Source organism: Protopterus annectens, chromosome 8.part1 (assembly GCF_019279795.1).
Source record: "Protopterus annectens isolate FY-2018-M chromosome 8.part1, PAN1.0, whole genome shotgun sequence".
Classification (NCBI taxonomy): domain Eukaryota; kingdom Metazoa; phylum Chordata; order Ceratodontiformes; family Protopteridae; genus Protopterus; species Protopterus annectens.
In genome coordinates this window covers 346,920,324-346,945,004 of record NC_056742.1, presented here as the reverse complement: position 1 = coordinate 346,945,004, position 24,681 = coordinate 346,920,324, and positions in this window count along the sequence as shown.

The window sequence follows — 24,681 nt, the reverse complement described above, 5'->3', positions numbered from 1 at the left end:
TCAAAAAAGGGATAGTAAAATTACATATTGAGCCATGTCCACAAGGTTTTAAACCAAACTCATATAGAGGTTTTCTAGGCACTTCTAATGGGGGTAAAAACTGAGCATGAAACAGCATGTCTTTAATACTTTTACCTCATCTATAAGAAACAATAGGTTTTGGGGGTAAAAGTTCCCATAAAAGCTTGTCCTGCAATATGAAATTACAGTAAAGCATAATTATGTCTACTAATTATTCTGAGAAAACATTATATGTAGTCACAAAAAGCATTTTCTCCACAATTTTATTACTGCTTTGCTTGCACTATCATATACCATGTATGAACCTGCCAGTGTGGTGGGGGGGGGGTATGTGCTGCTGCTGTCAGCAGTCCAACATTGCTATCATCAGAGGGACAAACAATAGAGGGAGCTACATTGCCACTTACTGGTCACTGGCTATATCAGTAGCATACCAGACTGGCAAATGATCATGTTATACAGAATGCAACAAGCCATGAACATTCTGCAAACAGTAGTAGGGGTCATACTAAAGGGCTTTCCCAATCTGTTCAGGCAGTAGAAACAGGCTTTGAGCAGGCCAAATATTTGCTCAGTGACTACCCATGTCTTGGACAGTGCAGTGATAAAGCACTCCTCTGCAGTTCCCTGTGAGTTATGGACTAGTGTCATTAGCCAGGTTTCTAGTGGGTAGCCTGCATCACCTGGAAAACATAACAGGAAGTGGACTCATGAAGTTTTAATAACTTAGCAACCTATGTCACTAGACAGACAAATAATTATGTGGAACAAAATTATTTAGAGTGCACTTATCAACTAGCTGACCATGAGAAAACCTACCATGTCAGACATTTTGGTATGGTGAACTTGTGTGCCATATGTGGGAATCATAAGTACAAGGAAACAAGAACAGCACGTAGGTAAACCAGGCAGGATATAAAATGCAAAACAGTAGTAAAAAATCCAAAGCCTGGAAACGACGAGGTAAAATGCAGTGTTTATTCCAAACAAGAAAAACATTTTACCTCAGCGTTTCCAGGCTTTGGATTTTTTACTATTGGAATCGTAGATACAATTATGATAATGGACTGATACAGTGATAATACAACCCCTTGTATCACATGCTATCTGGCAATTGATGGAATGGTGACCCCTTCCTATTGCAGCACCTCTCACTCTGTGATTGGGATGGGGCCCTAATAGCCACATGTGTGCAATCTCTCACATTAAGCACCTCAGGAAAGCATGTCGTCCAATAGAAGGCATGCCTGGCACTGGCTTGGTCTTGTGGCGACACTGGGAAACAGCTGTGACCATACACAAAGCCAAGAGTATATCAAGGAACTGCTGTAGTATCCTTGAGATAGAAGTTCCTATCTGTCTCTGAAAGGTCCTTGTAGCAGATAGCGAAGACTATACATAACTTATCATCTACAGGAATAGGAAGGCGAAGCATTTCTCGAGTTACAGTTTGTAGGCTGTGCAAGTTCACCAAAGTTCACCAAAGCCTTTATAATCTCCCTGAACACTCTGAAGCTATCAAGCTGTTACTGCTCTGCAAATTGAAATGAGTGATTTTTGTATCACTTCCTCAAAAAATGTGGACTAGACTCAATGTACCAGGTTACAGTGTGACAGAAACAAGCAGCTCAAAGAAGGATACAGTAAAATTAGCAGCAAAACTGAGCACCATTGCTGACTGTAAAGTGAATAGAAACTATGTAGATTTGCTTTATAGAAGGCAAGGGTGCACTTCACACTAATGTAGCAAATTACAACTCAGAATCACAAAATGCAGAAAGAATCTGCGAATAACGATGATCTAACCAAGGTCAGTTATGGAACACGGGTATAAAATGGCTAGGCTTGTAAAGGCCCTAGGGCTGTTAGCCTAGTAACCTTTTATAAACAAACCTATGAACCTATAAACAATATGGAAATGTATTTGAAAATGATAATCTTGCAGACAGAAATACCAAGGCATAGTCAAACATTAGAATTTAAAGGTAATACAAAACATATTGTATGTTTTCTGGATACATCAGAAGAAAGAAAATGTGTGTGACATTACACAAATGACAGAAAATGACACTAAAGTAGATGCATGACATGTTAGGAGCAGCAGTGTAGACAAAAGCCCTTTTACAGCATATGAAGTCCTAAAGTAAGTAAAAATGAAAACATGAAAAAGATTGATATAAAATAGAATATACTATATTTTTAGAATTCCAAAGGAATGTAAGTATCACTATTACCAGACATAGAAACGTATATTTTTATCATATATTGATTGTGCATATTATAATAATGCTCTTAAAGCAATTAATGTGACTCCCAGACCCACCAATGCCTTTGTCTGCAGAAACTAAATTGGCTACTGATAACTGAAAGAGTAATTTACTAACTGAGCTCACTGATATTTAAAGATATTGTCCTCCCCATGCCAAAAAGGCTCCTCCCCATTAGACAACCAACCTACAAACTAAGAAACCCCCAGCATCAACACATTTACCCAAACAGGCCACCATTTAAATCTTCTCGAGACTTGGTCCAGCCCTGTGGAATAATCTACTCCCTGACATAAAGGGTGCTCATTCCCTTGCTAATTTTAAAATTGCCCTATTGGAACATCTCCATAAAGAGTTTCCATGTGAATTCTACATGTATAATGGTTGACAATACTTACAAATACTTCACCTCTAGTCTGCTTATTCTGTCTGTTTTATGGCATTCCTAATGTCATATTTTTCTCTAACAAGGCATCACAGACACTCTACCAGCTTATGGAAAGTGAGACAGCAGATGAGACATAGACATTCTATCAAATTGCTATGTAAAGAGAGAAAGATAAAGAAGACAGCTATCAGATACGATTCAAATGAGATGCCTATAACAGCCTGCTCACTAGTCAACAGGACATCAAAGGCAGATGGAAGGAATCCTTCTAGCAGCTTCTGAATGAAGAAAACACAGCAGCAACTGTACTTCCCCAACAAAGCCCACAACGAAAGAGGAAGAAGATCCCAGAAAGGAATAAGTAAGAACAGCGCTAAGAAACTGAAGTCAGGGAAAGCAACAGGTTAGGTAAGGTTACAGCAGATATGATAAAGATGAAGGTGAGTACGGTGAGAAATAGCTCCAGAGGGTACCCATACCAGTACTGAGAAAAAGGCATATCCCAGATGCATCCCAAATAAGCACACTAATGGCAGTGTACAACAACAAAGGGACATCTACAACTGTGGGCAGTACGGAGGAATCAGTCTCCTGTCGCACTGCATGAAAGTTCTGGACAGGGTGAATGGTAAATGCATATGCAGAGTAGAAGAAAGTAAAAAGGGAGATGAACAATTCTGATTCAGTTCAGGATGCAGCACAACTGATCTGATGTTTGCAGTGAGACAGATAGTTATGAAGAAGCTAGCGATGAGCAAAGAGTCCAACTAAGTATTCCTAGATTTGGAGAAAGCATATGACAGAGTTCCAAGAAAGCTGATTTGGGCAGTCCTAGGATGACTGAAAGTCCCAGAAACCCCAGCAAAATTGATGCAGGTTATGTACAAGGATCCAATGACACAAGTATGCACAGTGTTCAGACTCACAGAAGAGCTCCCAGTAGAAGTGCAGGTGCATCACGATTCGGCTCTGAGCTCACTGCTGTTCACACTGGTGATAAACTACATTAGCAAACAGGTTGAAGGGGAGAGCCCAACAAAGTTGTTCTATGCAGATGATGTGGCAGTACAAACAGACTGCACAAGAACGTCATTAAATGATAGGAAAATAGAATTCAAAACTGAAGGCACATTGGATGAAACTAAATGCAGACAAAATAGTTGTCATTGCAACAAAATGGAAGGAATCAATAGAAGGAAAACACTGAGATAGAAGGGAAGATAGTGGATCAGGTTAACAGCTTGAAGTATCTGGGTGGGGGTTGAGGATAAGGGAAGTCTGAATTGAGGAAGTCAAAGCTAGAATCAGAGGGGCTGCATGAAGCTGACAAACAGTGTCAGGGCTAGTGTGTAACAGAAGAATGCTAATGAAGGTGAAAAGTAAAGTGTACAAAACAGTGGTGTAACCAATACTACTGTACGGTACAGAAACCTGGGCAGTGAATACAGAGCAATTGTGGAAGCTACAGGAGGTGGAAATGAAGTATCCCGGATGGCTGGAAAGATATACACTATGAGAAATATAAGGAAATGAGGGCATCAAAGCAGAAACCAAAGTTGCTCCAATTCCAGAGAAGGTCAAAGAGAACAAATGATGGTGGTTCAGTCACGTGTAGGAAAGCAGAAGACAATCTGGGTGAAGAAAACTTAGGAGAGAAAGAAAGAAGGCAAGAGGAAATGATGGCATCCAACAAAGATATGGATTGATTCTGTGAAGGAAGAACTGAATCAGTCAGACATGACCACTGAAGAAGTTAGGAGAATGGCCACAAATCTAGAAAGATGGTAACATTTGATGCAACTCCCCAATCATATGTAGAAAATGGAAAAAAAGGAGTTGATGGTGATGATTGTTTTAATCCATTAATTTTGAATTCATTCATTGCTTTTTCCATTGATACATAAATATTTCTAAAATATATCTATCTAGCTATAGATCTATATATGTGTATATATATATATATATATATATATATATATATATATATATATATATATATATATATATATATATATATATATATATATATATAGTAGCTCTCTCTCTTTATATATATATATATATATATATATGGATCACCTTTAAAACCTCGAAACCGCGTTTGCCCGAAACACTAATGACCGAAACGAAAAGACCGAAAACATAAAACGCCGACAACGCAAAACACCGAAAACCATTACACCAACACACTACACGTAAACAACACAGTACACTACATAACATATGCACTATCCCTAACCCAAACCCTAACCCTAAGGTCCGACACTACCGCACACTTACCCTACCTGCACCCTAACCCTAACTCACTTAACCCACCCCTAACCCACAGTCCCTCACCATCGCACACACACCCTACCTGCACCCTAACCCTAACTCACTTAACCCACCCCTAACCCACAGTCCCTCACTATCGCACACTTACCTGTCCGCTCCCTAACACTAAATCCCTCACTCGATCGCACACTTACCGAGTCCCTAACCCACAGTCCCTCACCATCGCACACACACCCTACCTGCACCCTAACCCTAACTCACTTAACCCACCCCTAACCCACAGTCCCTCACCATCGCACACACACCCTACCTGCACCCTAACCCTAACTCACTTAACCCACCCCTAACCCACAGTCCCTCACTATCGCACACTTACCTGTCCGCTCCCTAACACTAAATCCCTCACTCGATCGCACACTTACCGAGTCCGTCGGGTTCTCACCTTTTCGGTCATCTGCGTTTTCGGTATTCTCGTCCCGTCGGATTCCGTTTCGGGCAAATGCAATTTCGAGATTTTAAAGGTGACCCATATATATATATATATATATATATATATACACACACACACACACACACACACACACACACACACACACACACACACACACATATATATATATATATATATATATATAGAGAGAGAGAGAGAGAAATAGATGTGTGTGTGTGCATGTGTTATACACATGTAAAACTGTATTTGGATACACCTGCACAACCCAAGAAAAAATACTTACTGCAAAGACTCCAAACCATAGTTCCAGCAGAAAAACAGTTCCAGAGAAAAACTCAGAAGCGGTAAGAAACGTTTGATTTTAGTGCTTTCGTTTTAATAAGTAGAACATTTTTTCAGATAAAACTGTGAAAAATCCAAGCCAGTTAAAAAGAAAGCTTATATAATATCCTGAGTCACATGGGAACCAAACCCTCTTTCACTCATAGAAATTTAAAGCTATACACTCCTATTAAAAGTCTTCACTTAATCTCTTGAATAACATAATGTCCCATGGTTGTTATTGCTGTACAACAAAAAATTCAAAGAAATTCATTTAGGAAACTGAATATAAAAATGGACTATTGAAAGGAAACCAACATTTTAAATTTGATATTTTTAGAGCATTAAGTGTTGGAGTCTGTTTTGTGTTTATGGCTGCAAGGAGGATTGACCAGTTCCCAGTTGTTATTTGCTGAACCTGACTTACATTCTCTCCAATGGTCTGTTGGAGACCTCACACTGTTCGTACAGCAGCTGTCTCAGAGACTTGATAGTATTCACTCATTTGGAACCCCCCTCCAGCTGGGAGGGTAATGTGTGGGAATGTGTTGGAGCAGAAACATCACTTTGGGGATGATTTTTACCTGCTTCACAACTTTGAATCACTGAGATCCTATTTTGCCCTCTTCCATACAGACTCACACACACAAAGAGATTCCTTCCCTAAAAGACTGGCTTCAAGGAGAAATAAGAAATTTCTAAAAGTGAAGAAACTACAACTGGAAAATGCCTTTCTTTTGGAATGTGTGGTTTGTATACTCTGTGTTGGAGTCTGTATACCTGTACAACTTTGCTACTTCTGTGATTGGGTCATGGGTGAAAATGGTCTTTGAACCAGTCTGCCTACCCAGTCAACAAATCAAAATAAATACATAAAATAAAATAAAATATTATTTTATAATTTATCCTACCCAGAGTCACTTGGCAGGTTGCCATATTATTATGGACTGTTTTTTTGGAGTATTGCCAACCTTTTCCACCAACATAACATTAGTGTCTTTCCTTTTCCTTCTGGTTCTTTACTTCATTTATTTAGAAATGGAGTACTCTATATTTTTGCTTTCTTTGATAATCTCTGGACACAGTGTCAGTCCTTTTTTAATGACTTCCGTTATTGTGCGTTCTTTGTCATTTGTTCTACAAACTTTGCTGAGTGTTTTTTTTTTGTTACAAATATAAATAGTGCCTGAATCAGTTGTTTACAATGCAGGATTGCTTAGCTGAAAGAACCCCTCCCCAATTAATTTACTCAACTACCTATTTACTCATTCTTCGTCAACAAGTGGTGTCATCACACATGTGCGAGCTGTCTGCTCAGGTTAGTAATAGCACACATGATGCTTGATCCAACAAAAATTTGGGTAAGCCTGCAGCTTTAGGCACTCGCACTACTTCTTATGGCTTTAAGCAGGAAAGAAAGAAGGCAAGTTTACTATAAAACATTAATCTGTAAACTTTTCCAGAATCAGGATTTGAAACTGAATGAGAAGTATGACATTAAGCCAAAAAGATACCATGGTCAGAAAGTGAAGAAATAAAATATTCAATTTACTGATATTCTATGCTCTATTAATGTTTCTAAACCAATCTGAATGCATAATTTTACTTTATAATTTTTCTACCTGATGATGACTGCCATTTTGAAGTGATTCTGTTTTCTTCTAAAGGATCTTCTTCTATAGTATCTATAGTATATAACATTTTTGCCATTCCTTTGGCGTCAGAATGCTCCTCTGTTTATTTGAATGGGAGAACTATTTACTGCTGTTGCTGTTAAATTTTAGTAGCCCTATAAAGCATACCTGCACACTTTATGAACATCAGTATTTAACCTGATTTCCTTACTATCTTCTGAACAAAATTAGTATGGAGAAGGGGCAAGAAGTATACCGATCAAAGAGTCGAGGGCGGACAAAACGGAAACAACCCATAAACCCAGAGCAATATCTAACCATCAAAAAGATGTGGGACTCAAAGAATTATTAGTTGTAAATTTATCTATAAGGACATTAAGCAAGCTAGAAGTGAATGTACTTAACAAGGGTTTATCTTTCATTCCTGCAAGGAATGCAGACATTTTGCAAACATTAATAGATTTGAAAGTTTTTACTAGGAATGTTATGCTTAAATTGATGCACCCTGATAGTGAAAATACGTATGGTTTTAAAAGGTTGAACAACTATGTACCCATGAACCACCCCATTCTCGAAGCATATGCTAGGATCTGTGAAGGTGAGTTACATCATTTATTTGAAGAAGGGGGATATGGTAAATATTTTTATAATTTAACACATGTTGAACAGGAAGCCCTCAAGTTGATTAAAGGGGATGATTCCATTGTCATTCAACCCACTGACAAGGGTGGTATGATAGTGGTGATGGATAGATAATATTATTATGATTCAGTAAAGGCTATGCTTGTGGATGGGGATGTATATCAAAAAATCAGTTAGGGTACATTAGTAGAATAATTAGAAGGATTCAAATAAAGTTGAATGAATATTTGATGTTACTCCATCACGACAGAACTTATGCAATTTCTTACAGTAGATTATCCAACTGTACCCATGTTGCAAGCATCACCAAAGGTACACAAGAGCTTGGTTAAGCCACCCTTTAGACCCATTGTAGCGGGTAGAGGGTGGGTAACCGAGCCCTTCTCTATTTTTATAGAGAAACAAGTGAGACCTGTGTTAGATAAATTAGAAATAATATTGAAGGATACTAAACATTTTTTACAAGATTTGTTTACTTTTACAAACACACGTTCTATGAGTAAATCTGCACTGTTGGATGTAGTATCATTGTTCACGGTTGTACCCAAAGACCAAGGGATTGAATACATGAGGAGGTATTTAAAGGAATGCAGTGGTTATGATGAAAGGCATGTTAGATTGATATGCAGTTTCATGGAAATAGTATTGAATAATAATCCTTTTTTTGATGGCTATTACTATTTGCAGCAACATGGGGTAGCCATGGGTACGAGCTGTACGAATAGTTATGAGAATTCAATGGTAGCACAATGGGAGGTTGAGAGAGTTTTTTGCACAGACATATTTAACAATATGTTAAATTTTCCACCATCTTGTGGACGACGTGTTTTTGATTTGGGAAGGAACGCAACAACAGTTAGAAATGTTTGTGGAGTTTTTACACACTACATCTGACTTTCTCAAGTTCACTACAAAGAACTCTTCATTAACGATAGATTTTTTGGACGTTATGGTTATTAGAGAGCATGATTTATCAATTACCACCAGTCTTTATAGAAAGGAATGTTATAGGAATCACATTTTACATAGGGATAGTATGCATCCCAGGAGAGTATTTAAAAATGTGGTTAAAGGTCAGGAGATGAGAATGTCAAGGTTACAACACAAAGAGGAAGGTTTTAAAAGGGGGATAGAACAACTGGAGAGTAATTTTGGAGCTAAGGGATACAAACAGAATGAGATGAAGGTAATCTTGACTGAAGTAGAAGGAATGAGAGGGGGAAGGGCGAAGCCATATTTTGAGAAAGTGCGAACAGAGGAAGTAGATGCAGGAGTGACTGTGAATAAGAACGATGGATATGGACAGGTTACGTATACTGTGTTTTATACTAGTAATGTTAACAGTATAAAACAAGTGATTGAGAGAAACTGGCCCATTCTTTTAACAGATGAGAAGATTGCTAAACTGGTGGGGATGAATCCAAGTTATTGTTATAAAAACTGCCAATCAATGAAAAAATTACTTTGCTATCCAGATAAGGTTAAAAAACAAATAGGATGCTTGAAGGGACATATCCATGTGGCAAATACAGATATTGTGAACACATAGATACTGATTCAGTTGAATTTATACATCAAGATACGGGTAAACAATATAGATTCAGTGTGACGGCTGATTGTAATACCAAACATATAGTCTATATGGCAAGATGTGTCTGTTGCCAAAAATTCTACACAAGGAAGACAGAGCGTACCCTTAGGGAATGTATAAGAGAACATTTATATAGTGCTACGAATGGTAATAAAAATAATGCTATAGCTAAATATGTCTTGAATACTAGACTAGAACACAATTTTAAATTTAGGGTGATAGAAGTTATACGTGAAATAGCTAGATTAGGTAATGTGGAAAATAAGACCGAGGGGGCAGAACTGAGATGGATTTTGAGACTTATAGCTGATAAGGGAGCTGGACTCATTAAAGTGGTTTCCATTAAACCTATACTCAAAGCTAGAGGCTTACCTAGGTGATTATGTATCTATGAGTTTAAATATACTTTGGATGTCGTGATGGAGTACTCAAATGCTTACGTTTGTTCAAGAAGTATGATATGCCTTTAAGATAGCTTGGATGATGATGTCACCATTGAGTGGGGGGGACAAGACATTTCATTGGATGTTTTAATGTACAATGTGAACGTTGAATAAACATGTCATTAAGGTCTGAAGAAGTCACTCTGATGTGGTGAAAGCTTACCTAAATAAAGTATGACTTGATTTATTTTATATGCTCGCTGTGCTTCGTTTTACCTTAACCATTATGCCAACCCCCATTATCTCACTGAGTGATAGTAATAACATTTTTGTCCAGTAACCAGCTTAAACTTTCTGCTCCAGAAGTATTGATGTAATTTCTTTACTCCAGAAAAATAAAAATCAAGTGCTTCATTCTTGGTTTGAGAATACTTCTTCCCAGGAGGAGAGCGGCTTTGATACACATAGACTTGATTTGTCTTTGATGGCATGCATGTTGAACCATGACACCTATGTCACAAACTGAAACATCACATGTAATCTGCACTAGTAAATGTTAATCATTATGCAATAATATAACAAAAAAAAAACAGCCCAAGCTGATGGTGGTATGTGAAACCCATAATGTAAAAAAAACACCTATTATACTTCTCAGAGACAAAAAAACCTAATAAATAGTGTGATAGCACTTTATTCTCCACATTCGTCCTTGTTGACTTCATCAGAATAATTAGTTACCCCACCAGTTCTAATTTATATACAAGCTAACCAATAAACAACATTTAATAATAATACCAAGCCTTTTTAATTAAACAATTAGGTTAAGAATAATAAATACTTATCACACATCAGCATTTCTTTTCCTTTACTGGAAATATTTTGCTCAGATTGTTCCATCACCAAACCCATTTTCTTTTAGGAGTCCACACAGTGGTACTTCATCAGACCACGAAATGCTTGTAAATCTTTTACATACGGAGAGATGGGAAGCACCGCCCAGATGGACTTCACCTATTCTGTACAAGGGCATATCCCTACCCCATCTAGCTCATGAATCAGATTTTAAAACTGTAATTTGCTAAGCTCATTTTTTATAAGTCTCAGTCCTTACACTTGTCTTTGAAGCAATGCATGCAAATTACTGAGATGCTCACTTTTTTACTCACAGCAGTCAGCAAGTCCCCCAAACATACACATACATTCAGCTCCCTGAATAACATTTCCATTCATTATTCTTTCAAAATAAATGGTGCTGGACTTATATCTGTTATACATAAAAAGGGTCCTATCTTTACCTTCACATATTTTTCAGAGTAATCAAGTAATACTTGCTGGTAAGCAGCTGCTGGTTCTATTTTAGAAAATATAGTTCCAGCAATCAAAGTGGTTGTCATCTTTTTCACTCTAGACAAGGCATACATCTGACTGCTTACGGCATCTTATAGGGTCAACTTACAGTGCACAAAAATGCATATCGCATTTTCTCTGTTTTAATAGAATAAATTGGAGCTGCTCATTTTGTGTGCTTCACTGAAGTAATGGTACTCATTCAGGCCTTTCAAGCCTTTTGTCCTTTCCTTCTGTTGTTACAAATAGCAATCGTCTATTTTTGCCAAACACCTGCCACGTCCTGTGTCACCAAAACAATGGATTTGGCATCACATTCTGCTTCAGGTTCCTCATAAAAAAATTTCTTATTCACTGTAAGTACTTCTTGTACTATGTTGAGCTTCTGCAAAATGTGCCACATGAATATCATAAGGTCATTTTTTTCTAATACATTATAATTGATTAAGAAGTTAATTTCTTAAATGAAATAAAGTAAATTAAACCATGCAGACAAATTAAAAAAAACTGCTGCTATGTAACATTGTCATTAGCCTAATAACAATGTATGAACCTAAAATAACCTGGAAGTGAAGGAAAAATCAAGCCTTTATTAGGAAAAGTCAGTGTGGTTAATATCCTAGCAGACAGGATCACTGGGGTCAAATTCTGGTGTTGTTACCATCTGTCATGTGTAAAGACACATTTTAATATTGTATAAAGACCAGAATTAAAACTTTTATAAGATATCATAAAAACTTATGCAAAGTCTAAACCTATCATCTAATCCCTAGAACTAGACTATATGCTACTTGTGAGCAGGAGCTGGAAACTTTCTCACTCTCTCTTTCCTACCTATGCTGTGTCCTTTAGTATATATAAATAAATAAATAAATATATATATATATATATATATATATATATATAGTACTAATGCACATAGGAAGATGTACTAAAACAGCATATTGCTTAGGGCCAGAGTGTGCCAAGGAAGGAGTATGGGACAATTGGTTGTTATGGAAACCATGAGGCAATGCTTGACTATGTGAAAAAGTAGAATGGAAAAGATGTAAAAATACGGGGAAAAGTAGGCACTGAGAAATGAGACCAACTGTTTCAGCCTGTTAAGAAAGATGAAACAAATTAATTCATGTTTATCAAGTGACAATTCTTTTAGCATACACCGACTGATCAAGAAAAATAGGCCAAAACAACTTTTGACACAACACAGAGTAAATTTACATCATCCTTTTAAATGGCAACCCTACCAGTCAAAGATAAATATACCAACTCCAAGGTCTCACAACAGTGGATTAAAATGAAAATTCCACTGTAAGCAAAAGTTGTTTTGTACAAATCTCTCTGCTCAATTAGCACTTCCCCATACAGGTGCTGATCAACTGACATGCTCCCAAGCAAATCTATGCATAAATTCCTCACCTTCCAAAGCTTCGGTATGAATGTATTTACTGACATCACAATGGTTTAACCACTGAAGCTTAAAATGTACCAGACCAAATTTAATAAGAAAATTAACCAGGCTGCTGAATGACATCTCAAAGTAGTGGAGAAGTATTCCGAAAAGAAGGGGAATGATTTGAAAAGAGGGTGAAGGGAATTCTTCTGGCACTGACAAGAAAGGGGAGTTGAATAAATGTTTATGGATCATAGAAGCTGAAATAGGGGGATGTGGTGTAAGATGAACAAAATCAAGAACTGACAAAATGTTAATGAGAATGTTACGTAGTAGGTACATAACTCTAGTCAGATTATTCAAAGAGGGAAGGAGAAAGATATAAATTATAACCACAGACATAAAAAACATGTGCTGGCATTATAAGAGAGTGAAATAAATAGGTACATCATAGAGGAATGAGAAAACAATTTTACCAAGTAAATACATTTTACAGGGGCTTGCTTATGGTTTAAAAGACAAATCTGGAATTTGGACAGAAAAAAAAAGTTAATAATGCAACTAATGTTATTCTTTGTGCTTAACACGCTACATGTAGAGTGTTAGGGTCTATATTATAAAGACAAACGTTCAGGTTGTCGAACACTTAAACATTGACACCTAAACAGCGAAAGCTAAAAACTGCGAACGGCCACCTACACACATTTTTTCACAGGGAAAAAATTTGCTAGGCCAGCAGACAGTAAAACAAACTTTCAACCTTAATCAAGTGGGGGACTTTTCCCCCACACTCCCCAAACTAAATATGCCAACTCCGAGATCGCTCTACATTGGGGAAAAGGGCAAATTCCTGTTAACGACCAAGCAAATTTTTTCCCTGTGAAAAAATTCGCGGAAGTGGCTGTTCATGGTTTTCAGCTATCGCTGTTTAGCTGTCGATGTTTAGGTGTTCGACAACCTGAACATTCATCTTTATAATATAGACCTGAGTGGTAAGCACAAAGAATAACATTAGTTGTATAATTAGCTGCAGATATAATATGACCCAATATGAGGAAATGGATGGATGGTGCATGAAACATGCACAGACAATATTTTTGAATGCTGAAAGATGGCAGGCTTAACAATGACTGAAGTAATGAAATGGACCCAATTGCAGAAGAAGGGCTTGAGAGGACAGGAGAGAGCATGAGGGTGTAAATATGCTTGATGAACAGATTTTCATGTCTGGATGCTTAATAAATACAGAAACAACAGATGTACTGCAAACTTCAGGAGGACTGTATTGCAAATTGCATCTCAGGAAATTCTGTGTACTACATCACACCTTAATCAGTGAAGCCAGCTCCTTAACATTTAAATACATATTTCCAATATCTAACAGGGAGTTCATAACATAGGAGGGGTAAACATATGGGAGGTTTCCCAGATGTAGAAGGCCAATATGGATCAAACAGAATCAGAGACACCACAACAATAAATGACAGGTGAATGCTAAAATGCCAATATTCTCAAATATAATGCAGATGCCTCTTGATCACCACCTCCTACTCTTTTTTGTACCACTGTCTACTGAGTACACATTATGCAGGGTAATATAGCTCTCCTGACATAATAACGTAAGAATGGTTAATGTAGGGCACCTTATTATTCACATATCTCAATGGTTTGTCTATATGGTAATATATGGTAATATGCAAATGTAGGGCTTTTTGTAAAGGGGAAACACTGTATGCATTTAATGACTAAATAAGTGACTATCTCAGTGAGATTGGGTAATTTCATGCAAAGTATGCCTTGTATAGATATATGAAGGTTCATTCCAATGCTGCTTTCCTGTTTTTTGCTACATAAAGACTCTAAATACCACTATTACACAGACGTAGATTTAAAATGCAAAAAATTTACCAAATTAAGAGTGGCTGTTGGGATGTCATGAGGAACACTATAGGTGGAGGTGTGTCCATATTTATTAAGGATATCCACACCTCCAGGTTAGTTGCTCAGCATAATGCATCCGAGATTATCCAAGTGCAACTAACTCTGGGCAAAACTGCAATCCAAATTGTAGCTTGCTACAGATCGCCCACCATGCCCCAGGATTCCCACTCCTCTTTTCTTGATATACTGGAAAATATTAAGTTTCAACCAAATGCCCTAATAACATGCAATTTCAACTACCCCACCATTAACTGGGAAAACTACTCATGTACCAACTCTTTCACTCAGCACATAAAGGAATTCATAAATTCCAATGCCCTGGATCAGTTTATCCAAACCCACACCAGGGGCAACAATATCCTAGACCTAGTCATTACCAACATGAGTGACCGGTGTTCCACACCTGAAGTCAACTCCTTGCTGGTCAGATCCGACCATAAGCTAATCACCCTAGATATCCACATCCTGCCCCCACCCCCTGTTAAGGAAACCACTGTAATAAATTTCTCCAAAGTCAACTTCATGCTTCTTAAGACAGAAGTGGTGAACTTCATGACAACCATGCAGAAAGACAATACAGTAACAACTGCTCAATCCTACGCAAATGCACTCTATAAGCACTTACACGAGTGCATGTATCATGCTATTCCTAACAGAACCAAGACACTATCCTCCAAAAAAAAGGAAGCCAATCTGGTGGTCCCCTGCCATAAACAAACTCTACAACAGAAGGAAGAAACTGTTGCAAAAGAGAATAAAATCCCATGAGTGGAGGAATTCCCTGGTCAGCCTCAGTAAGAAGCTGAGATCCCTCATAAAATCTTCCAAAGCTAGCTACGAAAACAAAATCAATACTGATTCTAAGGACAACCATAAAGCATTCTATAGCTATGTCAAGAATCTCAACGGCAACACCCAGATCTGCTCTGAGTTACAGCACAATGGCATGAAAATTACAGAACCAACTGATATTGCCAACATCCTGGCAGATAGGTTCAGTGCTAATTTTACCCCCATCTCACCCTTTAAAAGGCCCATAACTATACCGGAAGAATGCAGAGTCCCTGTAATCACAACTATGCAGGTAAAAACTGCACTCTCTAAAGCCAAGAACACAGCATCCATGGGACTGGACAACATCCCAGACTCCATTCTACACAAACTTCAGAGCGAACTGGCTTCCCATCTAAGCCCCATGCTCAATCATAGCCTCACGTCAGACTTTGTGCCCACTGAATGGCGCACAGAAACAGTTATCCCACTCCACAAAGGGGGAGCCACCACGGACCCCAGGAACTATCGCCCTATTAGCCTGATGAGCCTGGTCTGTATGGCCATGGAACATATCATCACGGAACTTATAAACAAAGACACTGGTAAAATCCAAACTCTGGACCCCACCCAGTTCGGGTTTGTGAAATGCAGATCATGCCTCCTGAACCTGATCAACTTCTTTGAAGCAGTCACCAAAGCCGTCACCATCTGGAACTATAGATAAACTCACCAAATTAGGTATAAATCCCTATGTCACAAGATGGATTGCCAACTGGCTCACTGACAGAACCCACACTGTAAAAGTTGCAGACTCCAAATCTGACTACAAACCAGTGACAAGTGGAGTACCACAGGGTTCAGTCCTGGGTCCTCTCCTGTTTGGTATCTACTTCTCTGAAGTACAGGCTAACACCGAAGGTATCTGGCTAACAAAGTTTGCAGATGACTGCAATCTAGGAGCCATAGTCGAGTCCCCAAATGATGTGGACATCCTACAGAAGGGCCTCACTGAGACAGACGCCTGGTGTCAGAGCCATGGCCTCAAGCTCAATGCCAAAAAGTGCATTGTCATCCCCTTTGGTAAAAACTCTGTACCCATGAACTACCACATAGGAAGCAGTCTACTTAATGCCAAATGTGTAATAAGAGACCTTGGGATGCAGGTGGACAGTAGTCTCTCCTTTGATAATCACATTGACACAGTAGTCAGGAAATCCTTCTACGTGGCATACCTCATCATGAAAGGGTTCTCATCCAGGAAAAAAAGAGGTCATTGTTCCCCTCTACTCGTCACTCATTAGACTCATTATAGAGTACAATGCCCATTTTGGAATGTACCTTACAAGACATCTGCAACAGCTGGAAAGGCCGCAGAATTATCTCACCAAGAGGATTACTGGCCTCAAACAGATGCCCTATGCTGACCAGCTCAAAAAACTCCAGCTTTACTTCATAGCATATCACCTATTCTGAGGTAATCTCTACCTAACATACAAAGCTATGTCAAACCCAGAGCTGTTGGACATGCTACAATTTAAGAAATCCCAATCCCTCTGAGCTACGCCCTCTAGGGACCTAAACCTTGTCACCACAATAAACAGAATATGCTGGAGGGATAGATTCCTGTCTCAGAGACTTCCCATACTCTGGAACAAACTACCCATCTATGTCAAGCAGAGTTCCTTATTAGCACTCTTCAAGAAAAATCTTGATGAGTGGATGGGAAATAGTAAATTCACCCTGGCGATCACTTCTGTGGCTCTGCTCGACAAGGGCACAGGAAAATAACTTTCTTGGGTGGCAAAAGCCAGGGAACATTGTTGGCTAGGCTTACTTAGGCCCTTGGGCTGACAGCCTAGTACCTACCTATGAACCTATGAGGGATACACATACCACGACCAAATAATCATTCTGCATTATATATTTAAATAAATAATTGGAATGGTTTGATTTTTTAAGTAAGGTATTAAAATATTGGATTACTATGTTCTGGTACTTTTAATATAAAGACAGCCAGTGTTCTGATTATTGGATTATACAATGTATTAAACCTTTTTACACCCATGGTATTTAGGGTTGCCTATTATATTCTCGAAAGCTGACAATGTCAAATCCAACATTGTCGACCAGATAATAGCGAAAGTGCAGAACGTCGAACGGGTAAATGGAAATCTCTGTAAGGGGAGATTTCCATTTACTTCAATGTAGTGCGGTCTCAGAGTTGGTATATTTAAGTTGTGGGGGTGGGGGGGTGCAGGGCGGCTTTCCCCCCTGCCTACACCCTTTAGAATTTCTTTTTTTTTAAATTTATTTTTTCTGAACATTCGAAATTTTAATGTTTGGATCATTAAAGATCGACCTTTAGTGATTCGAACTATTAAACTTCCGATGTTCTAATATAGACCCGGTATTTAGTCATTTACTATTATTTGCAGCAAAATGATTAAATTGTAATTTGTTATCCCCCCCCCCCCCAAATTGGCAATAGCAGGGATTGCCATACTGACTTCATTTTGATTTTCAGTCTCTTCTTCTAGTTCTCACATATACTTTGTGGGGTCTTCCTCCCGTTTAGATACAATTACTTTGCTGTGAATCCTTCCCTGGCATTCAGAAAGGATTAGCACAATGTGGAAGCCACATCATGCTAAGGCTTTCTGATTCATAGACCAGTCTTCCACTGAGGTTTTTCCTTCTCAAGGACCTCAGTGCAAAGTGCAGAGTATTCTTGTGGGCAAAGCTGCATGCTAGTGTGGCAGTCCCTGAGAATAGTTAATGATAATTAGCCATGTCCTGTCCACCAAAAATGAAAAATTCATATTTTGATCATCTAAGTAAATTTTTACTATAGGAGGAAATTATGGATGCCTGTCAGACTCTTTGAGGAAAAAGTGAATACTGTCAAAAGACAGCATTCACCTATTCAATCCTATGAGAGTGCACATGGTGTATATAAATCCAGAGAAGCCATGTTCCCCAGAGGTGTCACTGCATGCGTGTGTGTGTGTGTGTGTGTGTGTGTGTGTGTGTGTGTGTGTGTGTGTGTGTGTGTGTGTGTGTGTGTGTGTGTGCATATGAGTGCAGTTGGGTGCCTTTGCTGATGAGATACATGGGCTGCTAGGCAAAATACCATCGAGGTCAGGTCTGACAGCACAATGTTCAGTTTGGAGACATGGTAATGAGCCAATAATGAGATCTTTCTCATTGTGGCTATACTATTTCTCAGAACTAGAATTTCTCTCCATCTCACTAACTGACCAACCCACACTGGACACACCGCATGCAGAGAGAAATTATGTGAATCCCAGGGACTGTCTTCTTAGAATGCCTATTTAAGCAATGACTGTTTTATTTTCACTGAATTACTATACGATTTTTGTTAACTGGGAGCTGCTAGAAAACCTTTCTTGTTGCTTTTAAATGACCTACAATATAAAGCAGGCAAATAATCGGATTTTTCAAGTATTAAAACTTAGTTTCCAGATGCTCCCCCACACGCTTGTTTAGGTGTTAAAAGTTTACCAGTTCTGTTGATTTTTTGTGACTTACAGCTATCACTTCAAATGATAGTGGTAAGACCAAAGAAGGTTAAATACTTCATACTGATATTAATGGTTTACAGTTATATGGATAACTGCTCATAATGAGATTACTTACCAGTTTCTTTAGGTAGCTTTGCGGCACAACTCATACTTGTTCTACATACAGTTATGTTTCCAACAAACTTGTTGGAAAACAAATTGACTTTAGACTTTAAGTATGACTTATAACACTTTACTGACAGTAGCAAGATGTTCTCAGAATGCATAATTGTGAGCACTGACTAAACAAAAACTACAATGAAGCACGGCTGGTCTGTACCATGGAGCAATAAATAAATTCCTTATTGAAACTATATGAGATCTGAAAATGAACTTTCAAGATCTATGTTGGGGAAAATAGCACTGAAAAAAATGAAAGGTATCAAATAGTTCCTTAGTATTAAGCTGTATTTCATTGATATTATTAGTAGAAAGGGTAAATGTGGGGATATTGTTAGTTACACTTCAAGATGCAGTTTTCCTTTAAGTGAGATATTTAGACAAGCTTGGATAGTTTATAGCTTATCAAGTGAAACAATGTCTAACCAAAGAACACAGATTATTATAGTAAATTCTGATCATTTGCATGAAAGGCTAATAATTGGGGCTGGGTTGGGGGTTGACGCATGGATTAGTACTGCAAGTAATGTTTTCCATGTCTTCATAAGTGATCTTGCAGAAGCCCTAGAATGAATACTTTGCCTTTCTGATGAAGATGCAAAGTTATTTACAGATAAAAAAGTAAAAGGAAAGCAAGAACCATATAAAGAATGATGGAATGGCCTAAGGTGTAGCAGTTTATATTCAAGACAAGAGTTTCCTAAATATGCATGCTGACCTGTGGACTAGCTGAAGCATCTGCCACACCCTGACCCAAGGAGTAACCATACTTGTGCTTGACCTTCAGTGTCCCCAGTCCAGCATCTCTGTCACAGGTCCAGCTCCAGCATTCCTTCACTAGAGAAATGCTGACATGCTCCTCCCCCCAGGGTAGGCTCACCCATCCCTCCTTCCCTGCCTATGCCAAGTGCTCATACCAATAATCAAACTCTGGTTGCCTTGACCATAGTCTGGGTTTTAGCTTGTCATGTCACTGGCAAGATAATAGTATACAAAAGTGCATAACATGTACTATGTACAAGCAAGGTAGTATGTACATTGTAGTATAAATGAAGGCATTCCACTACTTGTGGAATTTACTGGAGGAAAAAAGTGAAATACATTCAGAACAAACTTGCATCATAATACAATCTTGCAGGAGGTTTACTTTGTCTGTGTAGCCATATTATGTCATATCGGAATTTTAACTGCAGCAAGGATTTATGCAATCATATATCAGTCCAGTACAGTAAAAAACAAACAGTTGATTATAGAATGCATCAGCATTGAGAAAGTGGGAAGAAGAATGCTAAGATATATCAACCTGTGTGAAGCAGCAGCAGGGGGAACCGAGTAGGTACATATGTTAATTAAATAGAGTATATTTCAGATAGTGTGAGTATAACAAGTCTATACACATTAAGGGGGATCTGTGACAAGTTAAGTGATAACTACCCAGACAAAAACAATTGTTTTGGGTTAGGTAATAATCCTAACTGCTGATTATGAAAGGTTTGTTGCAAATAAGATTAATAAGTCATTATGTAACTTGCTTCATAGTCCATTCATGAATATTTAAAAGATGGCATCAACTGCTGAATCTTGACTTTGTACAGAATAAATATTTCTTCTGTGAGATTATCTTAAACTCTCGACTGGGATAGTGCCATTTCAAATTATTGCTTAGTTATAGTATAGCAGCAGGGCACTGCTACACAGAGATCAATATTGCCATTTTATTGAGAACTGATTCTAATTTGGTGTGTGAGGTATGTATTTGGTTAACAACTAAGATGGCCTAAAGAACAATTTAGAATGGACTAATTAAAACGCCAGTTTAACTCTGGTGCCAGCAAAGGTTTGATTCTGTACAAATACCCATCATAACTATTAATCTGATTGTATTTTTCAGTGTTTTCACTATTTGTTTGTCCATAGACAGGGAATGATCTGTAATAATCCCAGTATGTTTCACAGATTGGATCTGCTGTATTGAGGAACCAGTGAGTGTTGATGCACCGTTTGTATGCTTTGGATAACTGAATCTTGCAGTTCATTGAGCCTTGTTTTAGCAAACTCTATTTTTAATGAATACACTACTGAATTTTTATTCTTGTGACTTGCACATAATTGGCATTTTAATTTAGCTATAGCTATGTCAGACATTGATTCCCTTTTGTCACTGTCATGTAACCAAGGAGTTAACATATATAAGTAACAGGTCATGTGGTAAAACCTCCATGTCAGGATGTATAGGGGTGAAGCTCTACATGTGCATGTCGTGTAATTTGTTTCAAAATTTAAGTTTATGCTTCAGTTTTTCTAAATCTGTTCTGTTCTTTGCTTGTATTACTCTTTCTTTAGTAGGAAGCAGAAATGTGTAGATTGTTGACATAGTGCAGGTTTCAGTGTTGTAGTTATGACTGCTTTGGAAGGATTATATGGTCACTACTTCTGAAGGTGAATATTGAGTGACTGGGTTACTTTTATTTGTTACATATACTTTTATGTTTTATCTGTATTGTAGTGATTTTTTGTATGACTGTGGAACATTTAGTCTTCTGATATTTTTAAAGTATGGAAGTAGTGTTTTAGTTCTTTGTGTACTAAGTGTTATGACTGATCCTGTGTTTTAGATGGTGCCTCATAATCTGCATTGTAAATCTGAGGATCTTCATATGTTTGAGCATGTTTTATTTGAAAATGGTTTTCATGGAGTGTTTTGTTTGATACAAATTGGTTTTGCTTACTGTAGTGTTCATTATGCTTTTTTTAATTATCATTGCTAGAGATTCAGCAAGTTAGCTATATACTCATTGGTGATTATGATACATTTGGTCTTAAATACTGTTTGCTGTATATGTTGAAAAGAGAAAAAGCTTCATCATCTGCATGTCATTTCATTAACATATACTGAAAACAGCAGTAGAGGATTTAATATAAGCCTGGAGAAAAGTTTTTGAGGAGGTGGTAGGGGTTTAAACAGGTCATTTTACAATTTACTGTATAGCTACGCCATGCCAAGTAATTACTAAACAAATGCACTCTACATACATCTAGGTTAATACTGCCTAGCCGGTTTATGAGTTTGCTGTGGTGAACAGTGCAAAAAGCTTTCTTCAACTCAAGAAAAGTTGCTGTACTGACTTGTGCAATGCTAAGACCATTCCTGATAAGCTCATCAAGTGATAACAACACTTCTTTGCTACCACAACCTTTCTTAAGCACACGTTGTGACAGATAAATAATGCTGTTTGTCTGAAGGAACTCTACTGATAACAAGCAACCTTTTCTAAAATTTTGATAAGACAATTAATATGGAGTTAAACCTTGCAATGGACACTTTATGGAACATATCACCTTTATGGAGAAGAGCAAAATAATCATTATTTCGCAGCATGAGAACTTCTCTTTCTGAGATATTCCTGTTTATCAGAATTTTAAGCTTATAAGTTAAAGAGAAGAAAACTACTTTTTTAAATCTAGGTTGCAGTGCCATCAGTTCTGATGTGGCTGTTAGGTTTCCTTGGTTTAGAGATGCATAATTTCTGAAATTATTTGGCATGAAAATGATGCTGAATTACAATCAGTGACTCACGGGGTATAGCAATGGATGAAGTTTGAACATCTAGCACAGCTAAGTAAAACCTCTTTGTAAATAAGTCAGCTACCAGTGCATCTTGTGCATCTGGCAAAGGTGAAGGTAATGGCAGGGAAAGAGTACCTGAAGTCCTGGGCTTGGTCATTACCTGTTTATCAGGATGTAATTATACTTACAGGATCTGACTTTGTACTTCTACCTTAGCGACCTGCACAAACTCCAAGAAGAGGTAATATTAGTTCTGTTGTAATGGGCTTTGGTTTTATTCTTAAGTGATCAATCTGCTTTTAAGCTAACTTGACACCTGTGGGTTAGCCCTTTTTACAGTGTAAGATTTAATTCGAGCAAAGTTACTGTGCATTTTTAATATAGTATTATTAAATAAGAGTTAGAATTTTGATATAATTTAATATGGCATAACCTAAACTATGATCTTACAGGGAGCCAGCAAGTCAATCAAAGACAGATATTTTGGCCAGACCTGAAAAATTAAATCCAGTCAGACACATTTTTGCCAGTTTACCAGGTTTCAATCTACTCCTGTCAATCTTTAAGAGGGTAGGAAGAGACATACATTTGTGAGAACCTCTGCTCAACTCTAAGGCCATTAGAAGTGAGGACAGACTTATTTATTTTATGTACATATGTATTTATTTCCATTTATTGACCAGGATAGTCCATCACACCTCAATGGGACTCTTTTCAACAGAGGCTTTATTTTATTTATTTATTTATGTATTTATTTCCAGTTTGATTACCAGGGAGGTCCACTGGGCTCAAAGAGCCCATTTTCAGTGGAGGCCCGGGGAGAAAAGCTCCATATTACATACAAGCAAACAAAACTGAAATTATACAAAGTAATGTGAAAAAGTACAAATGTATAATGGCAAGACAATTCTTAAACATGTTTACAAAGTTGTTTAGAGAATTATTTGTACAATAATTAAGTTGATAGAGGCAAGATAATCGTATTTACTTAGTTAATAAGAGGTTAATAGTTAGTTAATTAGTTAATAATAGTTAATAATTCCTCCTAATAGCTTTAGGAGGAAGTCTCCTAGAAATTAACAGTTGCATAAATGAAAGTACATGAGCAAGCAGTATTATAATTACATAATATTCCAGAGTAATATTATTTAAATATGTACATAGTTTGTTACTTTGTAAACATCCTGTTTACAAATGTATTTTAGAAAAGAGGCATAGTTATATAAGCATACCAGAACATATAAGTTAATATAAAAGAGGGACTTGAGAACTGTGAGAATATACAGTTAATAATTAGGTTTTAGATTACAGTACAGCTGTTAGGCTTTGAAAGACAGATGATTAATAGTTAAGTGGTTATCAGAGCACATGAGTTAGAAGGTTAGCTTCTCTCGTAGATGAAGAAATGATCATTGGTGATAATTTACGCTGTAATTTCAGATAAGGCAGGAGTATCAGAGATATTATTTGGTCAACATTCAACACATGAACTTAGGGATGAAACATAATTGAAGTTAACTCCCAAAAAAATTGAAAAGACACAAAATCACTGGAAAACTAAAAAAACTGCTCCAAACCAAGACCAAAAGACACAGACACCACAGGTTGAAGTTATCTACTGCAGTCATTTCAGCACACAAAATGTGAACTGTCCAGGCAATGGCATCTAGTATTACCCTTATGTGCTGTTTGGGGGCGACATATATGCAACTAAGTTTTAAATGTTTCTATTTGTTTATGTAAATGTTAGAAATAAGAGAATTTCTGTCTTCTATTGCTACTAAATGGATTCTGAGAGAGAGAGATTTTACTTGCATTACTGACAGAGACTGATGCCAGCCCTTCCATTTTACACATATAGACAAAAAGAGAATAGAGAGTCCTGCCTGTTTAAGCAGTATAGTCAGTGGATGAGAGCTCAGTAGCAGGGATATTTGGTTTTAATGGTGCATAAGTGGTCAGAAATACAGCTGGTTAATAAAGGC